Source organism: Corvus moneduloides, chromosome 2, assembly GCF_009650955.1.
Source record: "Corvus moneduloides isolate bCorMon1 chromosome 2, bCorMon1.pri, whole genome shotgun sequence".
NCBI lineage: Eukaryota > Metazoa > Chordata > Aves > Passeriformes > Corvidae > Corvus > Corvus moneduloides.
Genome location: NC_045477.1, coordinates 5,360,332 through 5,385,234, shown reverse-complemented (window position 1 = coordinate 5,385,234; position 24,903 = coordinate 5,360,332). Strand labels below are relative to the sequence as shown.

At 48.3% G+C, this 24,903-nt stretch overlaps 1 protein-coding gene across 3 annotated transcripts in view; it reads right to left on the bottom strand.

Moving 5' to 3' along the window:
• The window catches only part of BCL9 (BCL9 transcription coactivator), a 58,314-nt gene extending 33,785 nt beyond the window's left edge, over window positions 1–24,529 (bottom strand). For 2 of the 3 annotated variants that reach the window (XM_032096486.1, XM_032096493.1), the window contains exon 1: window positions 24,348–24,528. The gene's annotated coding sequence lies outside the window, so the exon portion shown is untranslated. Of the gene's footprint in view, window positions 1–24,347 lie in introns of all 3 variants that reach the window. The other variant, XM_032096517.1, reaches the window with a different exon arrangement.
• Window positions 24,530–24,903: the final 374 nt, after the last annotated feature.

Here is a 24,903-nt window from a genome sequence, read left to right as displayed (position 1 = left end):
CTCTCTCAGTTATTGCCGCTCACTTGTGCCAGTTAAACTATTTATGTAGCTACACTCATAGGTGAGCTGTTTAAACGATCCAACTTTCTTTTTTTTAAAGCCCTACCGACAAGAACAAATCCTTAACACCAGACTAGTTCTGATGTAGATTTCATCCCCACAAGTGGCTGAACTGGCACAACCGGAGGAGGTGGAAATATCTGAGAAACGGGAACTTTTGAAGATGGGACTGAGGGAAGATGAAGTGGAGACATGGATCCTTAGCATGTGAAGGCTGGAGACATTACCCTCTTCTGAAGTCACACCCTGCTCCTGACCATCGACTCTCTGAAGTGGAGCCTTCTCCAACCACACAGTCGTTCCACATGAAACAGTTTCACCTCAAATGCAACAGCAGATTGGGCCTTTTCAGTCAATAATGCTTAAAAACCTTGCCTCAAGGAAAGCTGTCAGCAGTAAGGAGAATCGACCAACAGTCCCTATACCCAGGATCAGGGGCACACGTTTCTCCTTGCACGTAAAGGATGCCAACACCATGCACCCTGTAGCCAGTACACCGCTGCTTCTGCGGTCATGGGATCCCCTTCTATTAGCTTTCATATGGCACATTTGGGCCATGCAAAGTGTTCCCTACAATTTATTTCTTTTTTCAGTTTACAGCTATTCTATCTCTAGCAACTCTGCCCTGAAATTGCATCACATATTTCCTGTCTGCCGAGGCAAGATTTCCCTCTTTCAGTGCGATTATAACCTTCCAGCAGGGAAGCTCCACTAACTCCTTAAGAGCTTTGCTCTCTACACTGCTTCCCGACCTGCATTCGTGTACACCTGCACAAAGTGGGTGTAAAACACCATCACAGTTGGAAATGAAGAAGACACACCATTAGGAGGATGTTTTGCTTTGTTTGTTTGCCTTAGGTTTGGGGTTTTTTTGCCCTCTTTTGTGCTCCAGTGTAAATGATCAGAGGAGCTGTGGGACAAGAGAGATCAGGCTCTATGAAACCATTTTCTTACAAGCTTTGAGTTTTACACTGCTGCATGCTCTAATGAGCCTTCTCGAAAGGAAACAACCCATTTCTGTAAGGAATCCAGGTGATTATGGTTTGCATACCGCCGTGATCTCTCTGCATGGGCACAGGGGAGTTGCCTTCATGAATCTTCCTGCAGGATGAAGTCTAAAGCTGGACAGTGTGAAAGAAATGGGAAAGGACCACAGGGAGGGGTAGTTTGACATCCATTGTTAACTTGGAAAAAAAAACCTTCTCTCAGAAAGTCTTTTATTTATTGTAAATCATTCCTAAAAGATTAGGAAATCAGGCCTGGGGGAGGGGGAGAGATTGTTGTGGCTTTCTTTCTTGTTCAGCATCTTTTAGTATTAGACATTAACCCTAGTCTCCTCAGTTTTGCTGAGCCTCTGTCCTGCAAACCACGAGAGAACATTTTTAACATGCTTTGGGTGAACAGTCCCTCTGCACCCCATCGTGGGTGGGACTTCACAGCCTCCCAGAGGAGGGAAATGCCTCTCTATCCTTATCAATGTCAATATCCACATACAGTCACACACATGCCCCCAAAACACACACATATACAAACCCCACCTCTGTCCCCACTGCTGGTGAAAAACGACCAGTAGGTCACCTACAGCAATGACTACTGCCCGCCTGGCTGCACAGGGCACGGAGCTGGGTTGGGAAGGAGACTGGCTGATGGATCGGACCAGCACAGGCTGCACATCACCCCAAGGCAACAGTGTGCAGATGATGGCAAATTCATCTGGGCAAGAAAGGCCCTGCTCTCACTTTCCTGTCTGCACTGAAAAGAGAGAAACAGTTGATGTCGTGTTTTCCTGTTCACATGAACCCAAACAATCTGAGCCTTAATCAGGTTTGGGCTGGAACATGGGACAGTGCCTGTGGTTCAAATATTCTTCTGGACATCCAGAGAGACTTACAGTTGATCTGCCCCACTTGAAGACATTATCTCACATCAAAAACTCTGTTGTGATGAACAAATCCCATGTACTAAACATTCCAGTTGCAGGAAGCTCTTGCCCTGTTTAGAAAGCCATCTCTCAAGTCAGTAAGCAGGTATGAGGCAAATATCATGCAGCCATAGTGATAAATGCTCAGCTCTATCTCCCATGATTAAAAAAAAAAAAAAAACAAAAAACAGGGAGAAGAAAAAGCAGGAGAGAACAGATACTGATTCAGAAGGGAAATCAGGTAAACAGAATCTGGGGAAGCATATGCTCATGAAACACATGAAAAATATGAATTCATACCAAACAAAGGTGGGAAATTTTGGCATAGAGGAGACTTCAGAACCAATGATTGCCCAGGAATACTGCTTCCACCACACTGTCCCCATGCTTTACAGGGAACTGCTAACACACACTGAGTGCTGTGGTGCTGCCAGGAGAATTTGTCTGCGGAATTGTCTGACCCTTGAGACTTTTAGGATTCTCAGTCATGACTTTATATTCCCTTTGTATGTGTATGACTATCTTTGACATCAATGAGAACAGACATGGCAGCAGCTCACAAAATTCCCAACCTCACCTCCTGCTTCCCTTCAGCCACCTGCTGAGCCTGGTGCAAGCCACCAAGCCCCCTTGCACAGCCTCACAGGCACGTTCTCTGTGCTGCCTGCCCACAGCACTGGGGCATATGTGTGCACCTTCATGGTGTAAAACCAAGCAAACAAAATTTCATTCCCAAAGCAACATTTCTGAGAAAGCCATGAGCAGATGAAGAAAGCACCTCTCATTAGAAGCATCCTTCTCACAGGATAAATAGGAGGCTAAGCCTGCCCTCAGACAGACAGAAGAAGTCATCTGTCGCCAACACATACAACAGCTCTCTTGGCATAACGGGCTTTTTGTGCCTTCCAGCGCTGCTCCTCCGGCATCCAGCTGCTCAGGGTACCCGCCTGCTGCACAAAAGGCCAGCAACATGGACAGATTCCACTCATGCTGCCCCTACAGTCAGCACAGAGTTATTTGAGGGTAACATTTTGCTCATGTCTCTCCTTCAAGGCTACCAAAAAATAAAAACAACTTCAGCATGAATTCCCCTCTGGACTGTGCACAAAGAAACCAAGCCCTCACTGTGCCGCAGACTGGCCCATTAAAGCGAATGGTTAAATTCTTGCTATGAAAAAGTAGGCGTTGTTGTCTGTTTTGCGAGGCAGAAATCAATATTCCCGCCTCCTCTCCTTCTGTTATTTCACCTTGAGATACTCATGCTCAGTTAGATGAGATCTGAGTCTTACTCACTGTTACTGCAACTTTTCTCTCTCCAGCGTTTCACAGGGTCACGGATGTTCTTGGAGTTCTAACCTGCCTGTAATTTACTACTCAGCTCCCTAAACTAATCGCCACTGGTGACTGAAGTAGTGACTGATTTTCCTTCCAAATCACACCACTGCAGCCATTTCCAACTATTTCTCTACACCCTCTATCTCCGTCACTTTGCTCCCTGTGTCCTCCAATAACAACCCTCTTTCTGCCACAGCCTCTCTCTGCTCCGGCCCCCTATAATTCACTCCCTGGTGCCAGCCTCTCCCATACTGTGGCCATCTTGTAGAAATTACGTTTTATTGTGAAATGCCCCTTCTGCTCTCACTCTCCCTTTAATCTAACTGTGGGGGGTAGCTTGGTTAAGTCTGTAAATTTGGGGAGTGGGGGGTGGGGCAAGGGGGGAAAGACCTGGGTGACTGATCCTCAGCCCAGGCAAGCCTGCAGCAATGTTGGCTGGGGAGAGACAGGCAGGGGAAGATAAGCCAGTGCCGTACCTCAACAGCTGCTCCTTCAACCAGGTTTCCCTGCGGCAGTTCAGATCCAGGGCCTGGACCGATTCCCATAGATCAGGTAGCAATAATGCCAGGCTGACTGGGTTGTTCTGATGAGTCCTCTTGGATGCAGCTCTGCCTACAATCATGCCTGCCTCTGTCACCTAAGGATTAGACAACTGCAATATGGTCTGTTTGGCACCATGCTTTAAATCCATTCATAAACTGAAGGCAGTGCAGAATTCAGCACTCAGTTAGATAAGCCATGTCTCTCACCCACGATCATTCTCACATTTGTGCTCCATTTTTATGCCATCTGACCACTGGCTCCCAGACAGATTTTAACATGTTCCTGTTGACCTCTAGTGCCTCTCATAACAGAACCTTTCCCAGCTGACAAATCACCTCTTATATTTCCTAGAAGCAGAAAAGACACCACGTACTCTAGCACAGCTACCTAGGAGAGTAGAGTTGAGGGTTGTTCAGTCTTTAGTTTGCCATTGTTTGCTGGTGACAGTCTGATGAAATTACTTGAGTTATAATGAAGACAGTTTTCATTATCTGTCATTTAAAAATGTCAGGGGAGCTTAGACTGAATGGATAGGTGCAACCTGTTGTTTCAAATAGCTTTTGATGAAAGAAATACATTTCAAAAGTACCAGTCACTGATTTACAGGTGTTGTACCAAAATTACATAAAATAGAGAGATACCTCCAAAGAAAACAAGCAGATTTCCCCACTTGCTGTTTAGATTAGACATTGGCTTACCATTAGTATGGTGCTAACTTTCTTTTACAGTAATCATCAGCTTTCAGATCTGCAAGGCCTTAGATGATGGAGGACAACACCAACAAAACCAGGATACTTCATTATTAGAGGGCACTCGGGAGTTTTGGCTTAGCTATATAAACACTTCACTCTTGTTCTTCTCCATTTTTACTTACGCACTTCTATGGTGCAAACGGTGGACCACTTTAGCAACAGATGTCACGACTGGACATACTTCTGCCCAAACATTTTGCTAGTCCCTCTCCGCTAATGGTGCTGGCCTCTCACAGCCGAACTGCAATAACAGACTGTATGAATGTTCCCAGTCCATCTGAGCACAAAATCTGCCAGCTTATTTTAAATCATGCTGGGCTATTCCCTAGCAGGAATACATCTGCTGACAATAGCTGCCTTGCAGGTTCTGAGAGACACCTAGGATAGCATGCTTCTTTCCCTCTATATCTTTTTATTTCAGAGCATTCATTTAACATGTGAGCCAATGCTGCACAAGGGACCTGCCTTGGTAAGGTAACTCTGATGGGACACTCCCTGTGCCTTGACTTGCTTACAACACTGGCTGTTCCTACACACTGCCTGCATCTTTTGCCTGCCCTCTCTGTCAAACCAAGACAAAATGAATGCCAGCAGTCCATCCAGCATGCAAGAAATGCAGGTAATACTGTGTACAGTGTCCTTAGAAGTCACTTGTATTTTCAGTAATTGCTTTTATATGAGTATCCAGCATCAAAGAGTGTAGCAAGAATCTCCTGTAAACATTTAAATGCTGAAGCACAGATACCTTCCACTTTAGCATCTGATAACAGATTGCTGCTGCTTTGTCCAGTGACACAACTTCAGCCTGCCTGGATCCCACGCAAGTCAACTGGCTTCCTCTTCCAAGTTCCTATTTCCCCCATGTGCAGAGACTGATGTGTCCCTCATGGTGTTCCTGCTCTTGGTGGTGTATATGACGTTCAAAACTAAGATGATGAGGAAGGAAGAAGGACTGAGCCTTAGGATGGTGGATTCTGAAAGTCACAGGTGTGGGGAAGAAATAAGAGTTGTTCTGAGACCTGATCACTTAAACGTCTTGTTTCCATTAGGACAATGTTTCCCGGGCATTTACTTGAGTCATCCTTACAAAGCATCTCCCAAAGAAAAGGGTTTATGCTCCTGGCAACACGTTCCAAAAAAATGCGTCCCCAGCTCCCTGCTGCCATAAGCAAGCACAACTCCAATGATTTCAATAAAGCTGCACTTTCTGTGGCCCTAAGGCTATAACACTACAGTAAACAAAGCCAAATTCCATAAGCCAGATGCTTTAAGGTCTGAATCCAAGTTTTCAACATCTTACAGATATGATCCACCAAAAGATGGCTGAACCACACCAAGAGCTGGCTGTCACTGAGCTGTTTCAGCCACCAGCAGCGCAGGGACCCCAGGGCCTCATCCTAGGGCACAGAAATGGCTGGTGGTCATCAGCCTGCTCTTTGAAAGGGCAGTGGTACCTCTCTCCTCTAGGATCTCAGCCTCCCTGCTGAGTCCTCTGCCCTCTCCAAAAAGAAATCCCCATTCCCCACTCTAGTGGCCACAAGGATGAGTTTGAGAAATGAAATGCTGACACCAAAACCAATTGACCTTAGAATAGCAGCTGCTTACCGCTCCGGTTTCTTCATCTCCCCGTAGTACAGCCTGTTTTCCCTTTACATCAGAAACATCCAAACAAACATCTCTCAGTCCAAGGAGGGGCCAGCCCAAGGCTCTTGCCAGATTAGGTGTGGGATCCTCTGGCATACAGTGAAAGCAGACCCATGGCTTAGTTAGATGACAGCATACATCCTGGAGTAATAAGGATGTAATGCTGGACAGTTACTCAGGACTGAGTGAACACAGCATATGAATGGTCTTTCCAGCTTCAGAAGTGGTCCCTGAAGAGCAGCAGTAAGGGACTCTGGCTTGATAGTATAGTCTGGGGAATGTACTGCACACAGCTCCAGTGAGTAATGCTGAAAATCCATAGGCAAAGGAAACGTTTTAAAACAGAAGAAAATCTACTTGAAATCAATACCGTGAAGGTCTCTAAGAGGAAACACTCTGCAAAAAAAGGACACATTTGCCACATATAAATCTTTAATGATATCTTGTAGTTTTAACAAAGCATTAAAAAACCCAAACAAACAAAAAAAGAAACCCCAGTTGCTGTAACACACCTGAGAGAGCAATCATCCTCACATGGCAAAATATGATTTTCACACCTGGTAAATGAAATAACTCTGCTGCATCCCAAGGCCAGGGTTAGGGTCTGAGGTGAGCTGTTAATGGAAGGTTAGAGACCACAGAACGGCTCTTCAGGGAGCACCTTTCAGATGCTCTTTTCATGTACAGCAGTGCACAGTAATCAGAAGGCACTGGCAGCACATACTAAAGTCACTGTCACTGACAGTGGTTCTAACTGTGCAGTCACCAGTTGATAGCTCGGCTTAAGACAGCCGGCTTGCGTGCTCCTCTGACTCAGGAGAAGGCTCACACTCTGGTAAGAGCAATTCTGTATTCTTTCATCTCCCTCCTAGCGTGCCTTCTGCAGCACACCAGGGTTAACCACTCACTCTCTTCTCACACATGAAGAGTGGAGCTGCAGAGCTGAGACAACAAACTTTACAACTGCATACAGCTGAAGCCTCTGCACTATTAAAAGTAAAGCAAGCACAGAATATCAAGGAAAATCCTGATCACAGGCCATGTTGGTAGGAACCCAATGACATTCGGAATCTACCCTGTATCAGCATGCTAGACTGCTAGATCCAGGCAGGATGGCTACACAATTTGCCAATCATTCAGGAACATGAGAGGAGTGAGGCCTGTGGGGAGCCAACAGGCCCTGGAGGTACATACAGATATTTACAACAAAAATTCCAAGTGGAATCAGCAAGAGGAAGAAGCACAGAGAAAAACACTACATGATCTAGCACCAAACAAGACACATGGCTTAACAAGACACTTTAAAATATCTGGCTCCATAAATTAGACTGTGATTCCCAGATCTTTAGCTCCCAGCTCCTGCTGATTTCTGAGTATAAAGGGGATGTTTGTCACTCCCAAGATCAGACGCCAGCTCGAATGCCTTTCAAGAAGTACACAGATGAGTATGTTCCTAGGGAAGGATGAGCTAGAGCTAAGCCTTCAAACGAGCACAAGGAGAACCTCCTGCCCACAGACAGGAAAGTGGTAACCTCCTTCACTTCCTTTGTGGCTTTAACCTAAACCACAACTCCTCCCTTTGGGTTAGAAGTCTCTTCCACTCATTCAGATGTTTGTCAGCTTGTCTCTCTAATACCCAGCATTCGTCACTGCCACATAGGGAAAAAAACAGCTCTCTTCTTTTTTCCTCTCTCCCACACCCCTTTTGCAGTTTCTTCCCTAGACAAGAATGGCTTCAATGCATGGGAAAGCAAGTCTAAACTACAGCTCTTCAGGCACAGGCACAGAAATTAGCAATTGCAACATGAGGGGGCAGGGAGAAAGGAGACGTTGGCATACAGGCTACACCAACATTTGGGAATGCTGGCAGTGAGGAAACATTGCTGCCAGCAGGAAGAGTGATGCCAAAATAACTCACAGGGCTTTTCCATGAGTGCAAGCACTCCTTCCCAGCTCAGGGTGCAAGGTCCCTCCTGCTTCCCCAGAGAGCTTCAGAGCCTGGATGAAGTACTGGAAGCGAAGGGCAGAGCCGGATGAGCACAGGGAAGAGCTGTGGTGCCACTCGGGAGGCCCTCCCTTTGTCCGTGCACAGGGAGGTGAGAAGGACAGGTCCCATTATCCCCAGTGTGGGGCAGGGAGAGGCGGCAGCTCCCCCTCAGAGATCCCATCATCTGCTGAATGGAGGTTTAACGATGTGAGAAACAGTGGCTCCCACCCAAAACACTCCCGGTCCAAAGGCTTAACCTTATGATATCCAGGTGATACTGGGGGTTTTTAGAGACAGTTGAGCCTCGTGAAAGATTGGAACAGTTTTTTGAGCAGGCATATTTTGCTACGTGCCTTTACCAGGTAGTCAGAGAGGTACTCAGTGGCAAACCTCTCCCACTGCTCCCATTGCAACACACAACAGGGCAGCCACACACGGTGCTGGGTGATGCAGTCACTCCCTTGTCACCTGCCACTCCCAGGACAGTTCTGGCTCACGTAGTGTGAAAGAACAAGCCTTTTATTCCTTCAAGATTTTCAGAAATTTCAAATAACTGTTCTACCTCTGATTAGGTTAAAAAAAAAAAAAAAAAAAAAACGAAAAAGCAGTTTTCAAAATTTCTACCTAGAAACTATGACTAAATGAACTTAATGCAAGGTTTCATTTTACCTTCTTAAAATGCTTCATTCTGACAGCTTTAAAATTTTTCTCCATTTTTTTTTCCAAGATGAAACACAAAACTGGAGTCAACTTTTCCTGAAAATAGCAACAATTCTGGCAAATCAGCAATTCTCTAAGAAAAATTATCTCTGGAGAAAAATCCTAGCAAAACCTAGTTCTGTTATTTCCTCCCAACACCACACAAGAATATGCCTCCATGGTGTAATTCACCCTTAAGTTTCATAGCAACTCTGATGCAGACATATTGCACACACAGATATTAGAATATGCCTTTGACATCACCAGCACAATGCAAAACAGTGTATATACAATATGGCCAAGCAACGCTGCTATGGAAACCTTGCTTTGAATTCCCGTGTACAGGGTGTTTAAATTCTTATCCCTAATACTGCTTTAACAGAATTCTGTGTACTTTATTTCCTTGCTCAAGTCATCTCCTTCTTTCTGGGAGGGCTCTCCCTCCAGGAAAATAAAGATGTTTTTGTGAGTGAAGCAGAAGGTGATGAGACCTGCACTGCATTCCGGGTGCTGCCATGTACACCACCTCCATGAGCTGCAGCAAGAGAAGTAACTGATCTGTGCCTCAGTTTCTGCAGCTTTAAAATGGAAATGAGATGATGTTTTACTTCGGATATGACTCGAATGTGCTTCGAAATCCTTTGTGACAGCCAGAGGATACATGCATTCCTATTTGTTACTTTCTGTAGGCGAGGAGTTACTGTCCTCTACAGACCTATGCTGATGATCTCTCTATGTTGGAGAACCAAATCAGGAAGTACAGTCGCCCACTCATGTAGCGAACAGATAAGTAATAAAGCAGCACACTTGCCAACTCCTAAGGAGGTGGTTTCTTAAAAAGACATAGGAAGCTTTCGTGTTTTGATGCTGACTAATTTCAGAAAGTTCCCATTTCACTCTCTTCATTTTAAACTTCTTCAAAAAACATGCTTACCTGATATTCTGAAGGCTCTTCTGCTAGGGAGGATCAGACTGGCCAGACTGAAGGTAACGCTGCTGGAAGAAAAGAGGGCTCTTTATCTGTCTATCTCCTCCAGTTGCCAGGTGCTCCTGGTGGCCCTAGCGGTACCTTCCAGGTCTCACCCCGGCAAGGAGAGGACACTGCAGCCAGCAGTGGCAATCTGAAACTATGCCAGCTGCATCCCGGGACGTACGGCAACACCTCCCACAAAATCTGAGCAGAATGTGCAACCTAATAACCCAGCAGCCAAACTCACCCCTGCAATCCAGTGATCGCAAATGCAGATTAACTCACTTGCATTTGTCTGATGGTGTAATTGCCAGACTGCACATTCAAATGAGTATTTGTTTAACTGTGTGATACACAGATAGAGCTTATACACTTGAGGCCAAATTTACCCCTGTTGTAATTTCCCTAACTCCAGTAGCAATTACTCAAAGGACTAATTTGGCCCACAGTGTTTCCTAGTACATGTGATTCATCATTTCTTTCCTATAACAAAGAATAATACACTGTTTCAATCAGTGGTGATGTCCTGGCCTCCTTGAGGCTGCCGGACTCCCTGCTTAATCAGACATAAAACAAATCACTTGCAGAGGCAGAGGCGTACAAGCATGCTTTAATTACAATATTGTAACACCAATTAGAGATCTATCTAATCGAGGACTCAGTACTTCCTACTCGAGTATTACTCCCATGTTGGGATAATTACTGCTAATTAAGCTTGGAACTAATTAGGCCAAATGATCTCATTTATACCAACATAGATGACTTCTAGGAGTTCACACACACACACAAAAAAAGTCCAAGGGTGATTTTATCATTCCTGGACTCACCAGCACTTCACTTCCAAAATGGACTGTCTTTTCCGAATGGATAATCCCTGCTAGAACTCAAGTCGCGGTCTCAGATGATCACACATTCTCCCAAGGTGGAGAAACACTCTCTGAAGGCATTTCAGTTGGTTGGCCCAAGTCACCTTCTATTCTAATTGACACAGTGGATTAACAGAATTGTGTCCCATCATGGCCTGGTTAATTCCAAACCTCCAGGCCACTCTCACACCGTTATTGTTACAGCTCTCAGTGCACTTAGCACTACCCACACCCCCAGGATTGCTGCATACAATAAGGAGGTTTGTCGAAGGGTACAGTGCAATGTTAAAACAATAACTGAAAAAAAAAACCAAAACAACTCTCAAACACACCAACTATTGCAGGTACTCATTGAATGATTTGCATCAATCCTGCTTAAAATTAGAACTAGCATCCCAACACCACCAGTAATGGTAGCCCAGCTGTGATGGCTGAGGGCAGGGGCTGACTCTCGCCGATGGAGCTACTGTCTGTGCTACAGGACTCCCCATGTTCATGGTGTGACTGTATCTAACAAAGTAGGCTTCATACTGCAGGCAGAAAAAGAAAGGACAGCCCATGAAGCTGTGTTTATGTTGCGGTTTCTCCTCCTCCCCCCCAGCCCCAAAATTCTGCACCAGCTCAGCACTGAGATTCTCAGGTTGAAGTGTCACCAAGGCAACTTCCATTTAGACCTGCTCTTGGCTCATGGTAACAAGTCACAAGCAGTGGGGAGGGTGTTCCCCGCCCAATGGTTGAACGTGGTGGGGTAAAACAAACCTTAAAAATAAAACCTTTACATTTTGTCTGGGTATTTTGGGGACTATGAGTTAGCTTCTCACCCAAAGACAGTTTGCACCAGTGGCATGATTTCCTCCTCCAGTATTGGCTGATTTCAGATTCATGGCTGAGTGAAAGAAGAATGCCACCTACCAGAATACCAGTCCCACCTCTCCAAGTGACTGGACATCTTGCAAATGAAAGGAAGGACCAGTATCCAAGAACTGGCTGGGGGCATCCATGCTGGCACCCATCTGTCTGCACTCCAAACTTCACAAACCTACACATTCTCCTGTCCCTGGGTACCTCAACACCTCTGCTTTGCCTGTTGTGTCTGCAGAGGCTGCAAACCAGCATGTCTGTGCTAAGAGACACTACAGGTAACTCAGGAAGGGTTCATTCAGTCACTGCACAGGCTACCTCTTTCTGCACATCCATTCTTTCAACCCCTGCCTCAAAATCAAGCCTTACAGGACCCACTTCAAGGTGCAGCATTGCTTTCTCCTTACTTCTGCCTTTCTCTCACCAGCTGCCTTTATTACTCCTAAAGCTTCCTTCTAAACACTTCATTTTCTCATGCTTTCTTCTACTTCAGGCTGGAATCCTGAAGCCGCTGAACCCAGGAATTCACCATTGTCTCCAGGTCTTCTTCCAGCCTGCCCCTTTATCCTCACAGCGATCATTGTTCCCTGGTGAGTCACAGACACTTCCCCCTCCCTTCTCCCCTCCAAATGCCTCCTGAACAATCTTCTCTTTTCCAAAGCCTGTCAAAACTGAGCCCAGCAGGATTCCCTACACCAACCTGACCTGGTTACAATACCTCCTGGAACTGATCCTCCAGCTGTCTGTGAAATTTCTGTAGAAGTGCCACTTCTTTATGCAGTACCATTAGCAGAAGACTAATAAATAATGCACAGGAATAACACAATCCCCAATAAACAATGTACTGCTTCTTCTCCTATTTTCTTAAGTGAGCAACATGGATCCTAAATCTGATCTCCCCCTCCAGTTGTTACCCAATCCTCATCTCAGCTACCAAACTCTCTCCTCCCTCCCCTAGAAAGCCTGTCATTCCTTTCTTCCCAGCTGCCAGAGCCTTTGCTGCTACCTCCTCCAGCCCAAATACACTGGCAGACATGAATGCAAGCGTCCACACAACACAAATGCAAACATCCAGGCACGTATCAGGTTGCATGTTGAAAATGCACGTTTCCGTGTACTGCAACAGCGTGTGGAAACACGTGCACAGCCCACCGAATATCATATTTATTTGGGTATCTGCTGGAAACCCTGAAGGAAGAGGTGAGTTGGAGGAGATCTTCTAATGAAAACAAAACCACTGAACCCGAAGTCTGGGCAAGACAGTGGTAGATATATGATCAGGGCAGTCTTCAGCAGAAGCACACATTGGGCCCAGGGGGCCTCTGAATGGCTTCTTTAGCGTTAAAAGGGAGGAATTCAGGAGCTTTAGATCAGAAGTACATCCCAAACGGGCATTAGACTCTAATAAATAAGGTGCTTTACACTGACAGAGTGCCAGAAACCTCCCAGCATCCTCCCCACAGTCTGCATACAGGCATCTCTTCAGTTGCTGGTGGTTTGGATGGCAGAAACCAAGCAAACAATCTCCCCACGTCACAGAGGAGGGAAGGGAAGCAACATCCTGCTGAAGGAACATCAAGTCACAGCCACTACAGAAAGCACGAAGAATGTTCTAATTTGGGATTGCAGTAAGTCCTTCAGGACAGGGACTATCTCTTTCCAGGGTCTGGACAGCACACTGCACAATGGAACTCCAGCCCCATATCAGCACTTCAGCATGCAGTATACAAATATTTACTGTCACCAGCGGCCTGCAGAGAGAGGCTGTCTCAGATGGACCTCCCCAGGGGCATCTGCGGAGATGATGGAAGTCTGAGTCAGTGACCTAAGACCCAGACCTGGGGAGCTCACTGCAAGCCACAGTTCAGCATGTCCTCCTTCTAGACAGGTTCCGTTTTTTTTAAACACTCACTGATTTGGAGGTTTTAACACTTTTTTTCCTGAGCAAACCCCATAATCTTATCCACGGTCTGCATACATGCATAGGTCTAGTTGGTGGCCAGCCCGGTATGGCCCTAAATGGTCAACCCTGTATTTGAAAACAAGAGGCAAAATGTGCAAAGAAACACACGCAGGCAAGAAATAAACAAATTCTCATTCTCCCAGTACACTAGCTATGGGAAAACATGCAGGGTCCCAGCAGAAAGATGGCAGGAGTGTGGGGATGTTGGCCCTGTCCCCTGACATCCTGAATATCTGGACTGGTTCCAGCTTCATTTACTAAAGGAAAGCAAAGGGGCTGCTGCTTACTGCAGGCAGCTACCAGGTTCGTAACCTCAGCCCTCCCAGGGGCTCAGGCTCTTGTTGAATAAGGCAGGGACATATCCCTAAGTCTGAGGTTTAGAAACGAGATGTATTTATTTGTTATTATTTTCTGTTATCTGAGTGCGGTAAAGGTCAGAACACTTATCTTCTGGGGTTGGTTCCTGCTCCCACTCATGTGGTTCAAAACCAATTGAATGATTTTCTGCATACTTCTCAGGCAGAAAAAAAATCCAGGGGGAATGAAACCTGATACAGGGCATTTTCTAAAGAGGATCTGTGGGAAACAAGGATCCACCGCAATGGGAGGAAGGGCTTGTGGGCATTCCTGGGTACCTCCTCCCCAGTCCCTGTTTCACAATGAAACATGAATAAAGATGACTGAGGAGGCCACAGCTTTTTACCTACATTTTAGCCTAAGCTGATATCAGGGACTGGAGTGGACAGTATCACCTATGTGATACTCCCAGAGCTGCATTTTGGGTGACAAGATTCAAGGACATAGCTGCATATCCTGTGGCCTGTGCACCGGCTGCTCCATAATCTCCAAGATTAATTTATGCAAAACATGGGAAGATGTGCTTTTTCCTTTTGCAGTGAATGACTTCATTAACCTTTCAGGAGCTTGCCAATAGTGAAGTAGAAGCAATGGGAAAATCACACTTCTGGGAGAAGGGGACTTCTGCCATGTAGCTAAGAGCACATACCTGGCAGAGGCCAAAGGCACCAGCAAATGATGGACCCTGGTTTAGGAATCTGCCTTCCTGCTCTGCTCTCCCTGACACGCTCCAGTCTCTGCCCTGCTCTTGCAATGGTCCTCCCCTGGGTGCTGACAGCTCACGGCATGACCAGAGAGACAAGGAAGCCAGATGGGAAGGCAAATGAGGCAGAGGGTTTTAGACAGAGTCTGGAGAGAGACCTAGCCCAGAGGCAGAGCAGGAGAGAAAAAGCAGGTAAAACAGGTGAAGCAGGTATGGAGAGGGAGAAAAACGGCTGTGGGAAAAACGGGAAAAGGTGCATAGCACCTCGCATGGAGCATGAGGGAGATCATCTCGCTAAGGAAGGGTCGGAGTGTTGCAGAGACAGAAGGGAGAAGTCAGGAACTGTCTGGTCAGGGGAGCTGAGGCTCACTGACGTTAATGAGCCTGGGACTGAGTGACATCTGGCAGGGGGAAATGTGGTGCTACCCAGGAATAGAGCTAAACTCCACTGGAGGCCAAAAAGTCACCATGCCCTGTCCTGTAGGACACTGGATGAACTTCAGCACAAGGCCAACTGCTTGATCTCTTTGTGCCTTGCTGTCAGGAACACCTCATGAGCCCTGATTTGGCTGTCTCTCCCATCAGCCTAGATGCAGCCACCTCTCCCTGCCCTGAGAAAGGGACTTCTCCATGCCACATGTTCCCCATGTGGGAAGAAAACAGAATCCATGAGGGGATATAAAAAAAACCACCACTTTTCAATTGCTGCTGCTGGACATGATCCTTACAGCCAAAATCCTGTCCCTGAAGAGAGGTGGTTAAATACACCGCAACCACTCTGGCTGACTTGGAGGAAACTCTATCCCACATCAGATAGCGGGACAGCCTCCTTGTGGGATCAGGTGGCTCTCTCAGGCAGATGGGAGAGGGGTTCTCCCTACTGCAGTGACCCTGTTGATCCTGTCCTCTTCCAACAGCAGGACACTAAGCACAGGTCTGCCAGGAACATAGCACAGCTGTCCTGACCTGTTGGGTACTGCCTTGTGGGCTCAATGCAACTCTCCATCAAGATGCAGAGGGCTTCCCAAACCTTTGGTGCTCATCCTCTGCCTCCTCCATCATGGCTTTCCCTGGCACAGCATGGGGTCCTGAACTCAGCTGGAAGTGGCACAGTGGGACAGTCATCCTCTCAACAACCAGAGATGTCAACACACAGCCAGACACAGCACAATCCATGTTTTCAGGACAGAGTGTCTAGAGCCAGAGGGAAGTCACGGGAATGGGAACAAGACAATAGGTCAAGACCAGAGTAAGCCACAAGGTCATGTCCAAGGAGGTAAGGTGACGTCAGGAAACAACATTTGAGACTGGAGACTTCATCAAGCTTCCAGGCAGAAACAAAGTACTCAGACATTAAAGTGACAACTGTGCTGCAGCTCAGAACGAGACTCCAGGCAGCTCCATCCAGAGCCGGCAGCACACACATGGAGGGAGTCTCACCTTGCTCCCTCAGAGGGCAACCCCCATCCTGCTGGGCTGGCCACGGCTGCAGCAGGGGGCTGTCCAGCTGATCCCATGCCCTGTCCTTCTCCCTCAGGCCTGGCCAGCCCACCCCTCTGGCAGCTTCCAGGCAGCCAGGCCGCAGGGACAGGCAGCCGGCAACAACAAAAAGGGGTCCACCGTGGAGACACACACATAAGGGAGGAATTTGGAGGATAAACTAGAGGGAAGAGATAGGAGTGTGCGGCGCATGAATAGTGGGGGAGGGTAGAAGATACAGGGTGAGAGAAGAAAATGACATGAACAGAAGGAAGAGAGCTGCAAATAGAAGGGGATATGGAAACAGCAGAGAGAGACAGATTGCAAGAGCAGTGGAAGTAGAGGAGACCTAAAGGGACAGAATATAATAATAACAACTCTTAAAATGAGAGGAAAAGGAGAGAGAAGAGAGGAGAGAGGAAAAAAAGGTGGAAAGGAGAAGGGAGAGGGGTGAGAGGAGAGGGGAGGGATTTATGATTTCCTGGAGAGGGAAGACAAATGCCCTGCATGTTTTTCTCCTTAGCTTTCAAAGGTTTTGTGGAAGCAGAGTGAAGACTTGGCATCCTCATTTGAAGAGGGGAGGAACTACGGCACAGAGAGGCAGTGAATGAGTGAGGTGGTAGAAAGAGGCTTAGCTCCCTATGAGTTTTCCATCAAAGACACAGGTGAAGAACAGTCTAGACTTTTCTCTCCTGAGCACACCACAGAGAAACCACTACTCAAAGATGGTAGGAAGAGCGCCTGCTAGAAGAGCGAGAGATAACCCAAAGTAATGTAAGCAAAAGAGGGGGACCTGGGTTTTTTTGCCAGCATCACCAACGTCCCTGGAGATGTGTGTTTAGATGTATTCAGAGTAAATTAACCTAGAACACACCAAAACGAGCGCTGTCTGAGTGCTTACGTGGGGAAGTGCCCACGGGGAGAAGATGTTGCAGTGTGGGTTCCGGTACTTGCCGACCCCACCAGCCCACAGCCAGCTGCAAGGAAAATGGAAGGGGGGAGCACAGGAGGCTGCACGACGGGGGCTCTGCTCCTGCAGTGCTCACTAATGTCTTTTGTTTGCAGCTCTTTTTTTGGGTGTCTAAAATTTATCCAGTTTAATTTGTACTACCTTTGGGTCTCAGCTGCCACTATGGACAACAAGCTTTTTGTTGTTTGACAAACAAACACCAAGCCCCCAAGCACACGTACACCCAAGCCAAACACCATTTGTAAGAGCCTTGAATAAACCAAATACCTGGTGCCTGCTTGAACTCCTGCACGCACTTGGGCAAACAGAGCTTCCCAGTTACTCCCTGCACACAGGAACCCAAAGGATCCAACATTTTCCTAATCTCAGACAGCACTACTTTATGGCGTGCTAGCACAAGAATTGTCTAGAATTCCCTCATCAATGAGTGACGAAGGTCTCTCTGCTATAAATTGATGTTAATGGCAGGTTGTGCACCTTGTTTGTTTATTGCCAAGGAGGAATGTTTGCCATGGCTGTCAAGTTTATAAAAATATTTCCATGACTTCAGACAGCTTGGCATTTTTACATGCAGCTGAGAGAGTGGGAGAATGTACAGATGAAAAATTGAAGAAACATTATTGAGGTTGGAAAAATAATATCTCCTAGCACCACCGAGGTGGCTTAGAAAGGCCAGGGAGGTCAGCAATATTTCTGAATAAAATGCAGTTTTTTCCCACCATGGGTTTCTGAAGAGCTGGCAATAATTAAGCATTACAACACCTTTCTGAAGTAGATAACCCAGCTGAGGCCATCTGAGGTTAAAGGACTTGCCTGTGATCACACAAAGCAAATCAGTGGCAGAGAGGAGAATTAAACCCAACAGGCTTAGCTTCTATGACCCAAGTCCTACACACCTGGCTGGCATCCAGATGGAAGGATGGGAGCTGTACCAGCTGCGGACCTGACTGTCAAGCACAGGTCTTCCCAGGCAGTCTAGCAACTGGGCAAAGAGCTGAGCGACAGGCCACCCCAACTTCAGGCAGTAATTGTGAAAACAAGTGACAGAAGGCTGGGAAGCAGTGCCTAGTTACCAGCCACGGTGCCAAGTGGATTAAATATACATCGATAGATTCAATTACAAAGAGCAGCATGCAAAATGGAAGTGATTGCAGTCAAGGACCCAGGATGGCAAGAAATAACCTCAAAATAAAATCACAGGCTTCAGTAAGAAGAAATCCATGCTTCCAAAACTCGTGGAGAAAGTTCAGCCTTCAGTCCCCAGGGGTACTGTCCCAGACCACCCCAGGATGGGAGGGTACAATGACACCCAAGCCCCAAGGGCTAGTGAGAAGCCTGCAGGACTCAAGTTTAGTGGGTTGAGAGAGATCCATATCACCTAATGCTGAGCAGCCCTTTGTTATCACTGTCACCAGAGAAGCTGGAGAGTGAAGCACAAGAGAAAGTGAGCTGTTCTCCTGTGTGTGTCCCCCCCGCCCCCACCATCTGCCTGCATCTCACCGGGGCAGGGCTGAGACACATCACTGAATGAGGAGGAGAAGACCTGTTTCACACTTTGGGGGTCCTGGGCTGGAATATCCAAGGACAGCCTTCCCAGCGTGGATATTCAGCCCTGCATCCACCTGTGCCCAAATGCACATTCTGTTCTGGGGGGCCCTGGAAGTACTGGGTTTGGCAGAAGGCAAGGCCAGATCCTGACAGCACTGACAAACTCAGCAGTCCAATACTCCTCATCTGTAGGGGGAACAGAAGCTCACTCTGCTCTCCTTCTCCACCCGTGCATTTTCCCAGGATTTCAAAGCATTACGGAATTTTCATTGCAACCCCCCAGCCACCTCCATCCTGGACTTATCACAACACGTGCACTGCCATGATCACTAGTAAAGATTTAATTTCCTTCTTCTTGGAGCAAAAATAGAAAGGATAATCATTCAGCACTCCATACACACAGCTGTCACCTGAAAAATGCAGGTGAGCACAGTTAAATGGAAAGGCAAGTACAATCTCAGACCATTTTTTGGTACCTGGAGAACTAGACCAGCAGTATTTTGCATGCAAGATTACAGGTCTGTGTGTAGTTGCATTTTCACATTCTATCACTGCAATTGCACACAGCCAGCTACGTGCCTTAGCAGCAGCTTACAAAAGCAGTTGCTGCTAAACATACAAAATCCAGCCCTCAGATGCACAGGCGCAAGACTAAAAAACTGGTCCTTATTTTTCTGCCACAGAAAAGATGTGTATTTGCTGGCTGCGCCTGCTCCCTGGGCAAACGCCACACCAGCATATTTCCTTGCATTTGTATGTTGAGCCACATATTCATTCAAGCTTTGCAATAACCTAATATGTATACAGCATTTTGCGATTAGAAGCATCCCAAAAATGCAAAAAAAGCCCCAGTTTTTGCATAAAAAAAATCTTCTCCCAGCAAGCAACTGTAACCACCTCTCCAGCCGGAATGTACTGTCTGTTTAAGGCTCCAGAGAACACAGTGCTTACCCTTTAAGACAGTAAGAGATGAATACTTTTTTTTTTTTTTCATTTAAACTATGGGGAGTTTTACCTAGATAGACTGCAATTTCCTGAGCTCGAATCTGGCAAAGTGCCCAGGGCTAAGACCACTCCCCCTTCTTCTTTTGGCAAAAATTACCATGGCGTCTTTAATAGTCAGAAGTAGTTTTTAGGGTTTTGTTTTCACAAAAGATGCTGAGGAAAAACCCAGTTGTGCAAGCAAGCAAGCCCGGGTACTGCAGAACTTCTAAGAACTAGACTGATGTTCAACATCTGAAGAGTACTATCCCCAAATACTCTACCGAGGGATAGTTCAGTTCTGAGTCACAGGGAAGTGGTCTGAATCACGAATAGCCATTCCTGCTAACTGCTCTCACCCCCCCACCCATCCCAAGCTTACAATCCAAGCAGTGACCAGGTTGAGGTTAGCTTGGGAAAGCTGATGAGATCACAGTCTGGGGAGATACAGCCTCAGACAGCCTCAAGTTTTTGTTAACCGGCTCCTTGTTCTGCGTGGAGACACGGACAGCAGTTGTTACACCAGGTTTACCATATGTTTATAATATTGTTGTTATGGGAATACATGTCCAGTCCATGTCACTGGCAAGTTGTGCTGTTTTCTGCTGGAAGGACAAAACAGAATTCACTGTCCAACAGAGCACCGAGTGTGCGCATACTTCGAGCAAAATTTATCGTCGCATGAGTCACGCTCGGTGCAAAACCACACGCTTTGTCCATGGGCTGGCGTGTGAGCTCGCCGTGGTGTCTGCACAGGCACACACAACCCTTGGGCTGCTGCTCCTACCTGGGAGGTGGGCAAGCATTACCCCATCTCACAGACTGCAGCAAGAAGGTCCACACAAGCTTTAAGGCAATTTCCCTAAGGCTGCCCATCAGATCAGTGCCAGGATCTCGAGTTCTGTGAGACCTCATTGTCCGATGGCCATTTCTCAAGCAGGACAAATGAAGGATAAAGCAGGGCCAATGTTAAGTCAGTTAGGGTCATAACTCTGCATCACATAGCAAAAACATTTGCTTCCCCACGTGTCCCAAAATGGTGTGCAGGGCAGTGAGTTGGCTTATGGGACACAGGAGTTACATGTTTGTGTGTGAGAGACTGTTGTCAAAACTAAAGTGCCTGGGTTGCCTGCATCCTCAGTGCCTGCATCCTTAGTGCATCCCATCTCCAGTGGGCAGAAGCAATGTCAGTGGCTCAAGTGGCTCTGCCATGCAGAAGCAGCACTGAATAACTAACTGCTGAGGAGAAATCCTCTTGTCTGACAGCCCCCAGCAAAATTCAGGCTGAAGGAGTGAAATACATTTTGTTTACTGCCAGCCCCACCAACTCTTGAGCTGCCACTGAAGACCTCTGAAGAAAGAGCAGCTGACTGGAACAACACACCACCAGTTCAAAGGAAAACCAATTTACCCACTTAGTCTCCTTCCAGACATCAGCAAACAGCAGAAGAAATGGCCAACTCCCCTCCCCGCCTCCACCCCCCCAGCCCTGACACGTTGCCATTTTCTGTCCCCGTCTCCATGCAGCTCGTCACATCCCATGCCGTAGTCGAGGAACACTGTGCAGGGTTTAATTGTGCACACGTTCTCCGGGGAAGGGCGGCATGGGATGTCCACAAAGGAGCGGAGGCAGGAGGCCAAGGCTGGTTATTGGCCTCGAGTCATACTTGCTGATTGGCATGTCAAGGATTTTAAAGTGCATAGCTGATCAGATCAGCAGCTTGTCCTAGAAGGAGAAAAGTGACATAAAATATGCACAAGCCTTCCTTCTGTCCTGACAGCAGGTTGAGTTTTCAGATGATGTGGAAACAGCAGCCTGCTCTCCTCCCCCCAACATGGTCTCCTCTCGTGCCTTTGCTGCAGTGCTGCCGTCTTGTTCCCGACTCCAGAGGCTCTGCTCCCTCCCCAGCCTTCATTCCAAGGCTCAGACTCTGGCCAAGGGGCTCCATGCCACTGTTTTTATGCCCACTCAGCCCTTGGCCTTTCTTCTCAGCATGCCAAGCAGGGGCTCATTAGTGTTCCCTGTTGTTAAGCTTTTGTGGCTCAAGCCCGTCCAGTGCCAAGCTGGAAAAGAAAGGCCATCAAATCCCCATCCAGGAGGGTGCAAAACTTCCCTGTGCTGCCAGCCCAGCTGGAATTCAAACAGGTGATCCTGGAGAGGAGAGGTGTAGCGTGCATGCGTGTGATCTGCGTGTGTGGGAGCAGCGTGTGAGCTCTGCCTGCAACGAGCTGGTGCTGCTTCAGCTTCTTCTCAAAGAGAGTGACTTGGAGTACATTTGACCTGAGACCTGTCCTCTGCATCTGCATGTGTGTAACACTTTATTTGTGCATGTGAGATGCCTGTGGTGTGTCCCTGCGCCATCATGGGAATGCTGCCATGAGTGGAAAAGCTAAAACATGTCACATACTGGTTTCAAGCCTCAGCCACCTCACATGCAGTTTGTGCTAACACAAAGTCAGCTGTCAAATACTACTGCTACCAGGCTGATGGAATAAGCTATTCTGTAAACTGAGGAAAACACAAGAGCTGGGCCATGTCTGCGCAGGAACCATGCTCACAACGTGAGCGTGTTGGCCCTCAAGAGGAAGGATGTGCGACACAAGCAGGTGTGTTTGCACAAACTTGCTGTTTCCATGTGTGTGGAGGTGCTGGGTGCATGGAAACATCAGTAAAGTGGTAAAGCTTTATTTCATCCCCACACTTACTTTCACAAGGGACAGTTGATTTTCTCCTTGCTATTGACAGAGTCCAGCAAAATTAACAGAAATTTACAGACATTTTAACAGAAGGCCCCTCTACCAGAGAAGCCACCTATGCAAAAGGCAAGCCACATGCTCTCTCCTCAATCCTCTCAGCTGCAATCCTTGCACAAGTCACAATCACCCTGGCTACAAAAATCTCTTCCCCTTACCAAATGCCCCAAACTCCACCAAGTCAGAAAACTCAACCTCTGTGTTCTTCCATACTGAGAAGTCCTGCTACATCACACTTAGCTTAGCTGTGCTTTAGCCTTGCTCGTGCCCTGATTCAGTTCAAAATCTCCCCTCTTTTTAAAGCCCTCCAAGGAGACGGTCCAAGGTCTTCCTTAGACATCCTTCCTGCCCGCTCCCCCATCTGTCTACATCCCCTCTCCACAGATTTTCCACCCAGCTTCAGAACCGTAGGTACTGGAGCCGCCTCCTTCTTCTCCCCAGGTCCAGCTGCCTAGAACAGGCATTTTTCCTCCCTACCTCATTGCCTGACAAGTCTCCTTTCAAACATGATCTGATACTTCTCCCCCTCCTGTGACGATAAACCTCAGAGTCTCTCTCCCTGCTTCTCACATACCTCCATCACTGGACTGACTGTAAGGCATGTGGGATAAAGGTATCATGGAAAACGTTACAGCAAATCACAGGGTTTTGCTTTGATTCTTTTTCTGCTTATTTATTTATTTTTTTGAAGGGAGGTAACAAGTCAGAGAGAAGCTGGCTGAGATTTCTGCCGTACATTTTTTTGCAGCAGCAAGATCCTCCATCTTCCTTGCTGGATTGAATAGGGTCTCAGGACAATTTAGACTCCCTCCCCCATCTCCCATTCTTGCTCATATTCTTCAACACATGATGCTCTCCTCCCAGCCTTGACTGGGAAAGCACATATCCTCACTCTCTCCCCCTCTTCCAGCTCCTGCCTCGCATAGGTTGTGTCAGGACATTAGGATGACGAACATTTGTGCAGCTCAGATTCTTGTAGGTTATTTTTTAACAAAACAACTAGAATCAATGAAACCTGAATGATGGCACACGACAAACTTAAAAGACCTCGTGAGAATGCACCTAGCATTTCAGGAGGCTTTCTGTGTCTCATGGCAAAAGGAAAAATTATCCCTCCAAATTTAACCAAACCCAGTACCGATACTGTGATAAGCCCGGGTGTGAGGAGCAGGGATTCTCTCCCCTTTGCCTTTTTTGGGGGGTTGGTTTGTTGTTTTTTTGGTTTTTTTTTTTTTTTTTTGGCTCTTGCACATTATCACCTCACCAACAGTAGGATAACAGCTACAAAACCTCCGGCAAGAGAGCAAGCAAGCAGGCTTCATATTACTGCTCTCACGCCGAGCTCGATATTTACTTGCTGATAAACGGCAACTGTAAATACATCTCATCTAATCTCCCGACATCCAGGAGGGAAAAACGTCTCCCATCCCCGCGGCGATCTGCCTGCCTCCGGAGGCAGCGGGATGGAGGGCTGACAAAAGACCCCGGCTTCCACCCTCCCCCGCGGGGCTTCTCCCCGGCGCGGGGCAGCGGGGCCGGCGGCCGCCCCGGGCTCTCCCCCCGGCCCTTCCTCGGCCCGCCACCCCCATAAAAGCCACCGGGACAGAAGCCAACAGGTGGAAGGCGCTTTTTGTCCCTTCCGCGCCCGCTCCCGGGATCCCCCCCGGCCGGCGCGGTCCCTCCCCGCGCCTCGCCGCCGGGGGCAAACCGAGACGGGGGGAAACTGAGGCACGGCGCCGCGGCCACGGCCGCCGCAAAACTTTCCGCCGCCGAGGCGGGGGCGCCGGGCAGCGGCCCGGGGCTGCCGGCGGCACACGCGGCCGCCCCCCGCTCCGCACACGCAGCCGCCCCGCGCCGCCGGCAGCCGCGCCGGGGGAGCGGCGGCGGGCGGGGAGCGGCCCCGGGGGCGGCGGCGCCGGCTGCGAACCCTCGCCCGCCCGCGGCCGGCGCTTACCTGCTCAGGCGGCGAGGGCGCGGGGCGGCATGGCGGGGGCGGCGGGGAGCGGGCGCTGCGCCGGGCGGGCGCTACGGCAGCATCGGGGCAACTCACGGGGAAGCCGTGCCGGGCCTTTTGTCTGCGCGGGGCGGCGGGGCGGCGGGGCCGCCTCCCCCCGCGGGCGCCGCGGCGCTTGGTACGGCCCAGGCATTCATGCCAAGCGGCTTTCACACATGGAGGCTTGTCTCCAGCGGCTGCTGACAAGCCACAAACAAGGCGGCCCCCTCCCTCCTCCTCCTCCTCCTCCTCCTCCTCCTCCCGCCTCCCGCCTCCCTCCTCCCTCCTCCTCCGCCGGCCTCCTCCTCGCGAACTCCCAACTCCGGTGACAGGCGCGGGGCAGGGAGAAGGGCTCCCGCCGCGTCCCCGCGAACATGGCAGGCTCCCGCTTTCCCCCTCGCCGGGAGGGATCGGGGGATTCCAGGCTCCCTCCGGCAGGAAAGCCAGCGCTAAACCCGCCGAGTAAAGAGCACAGGTCCGCCGCGTCCCACCCTCGCCAGCGCCGCCACGAACCATG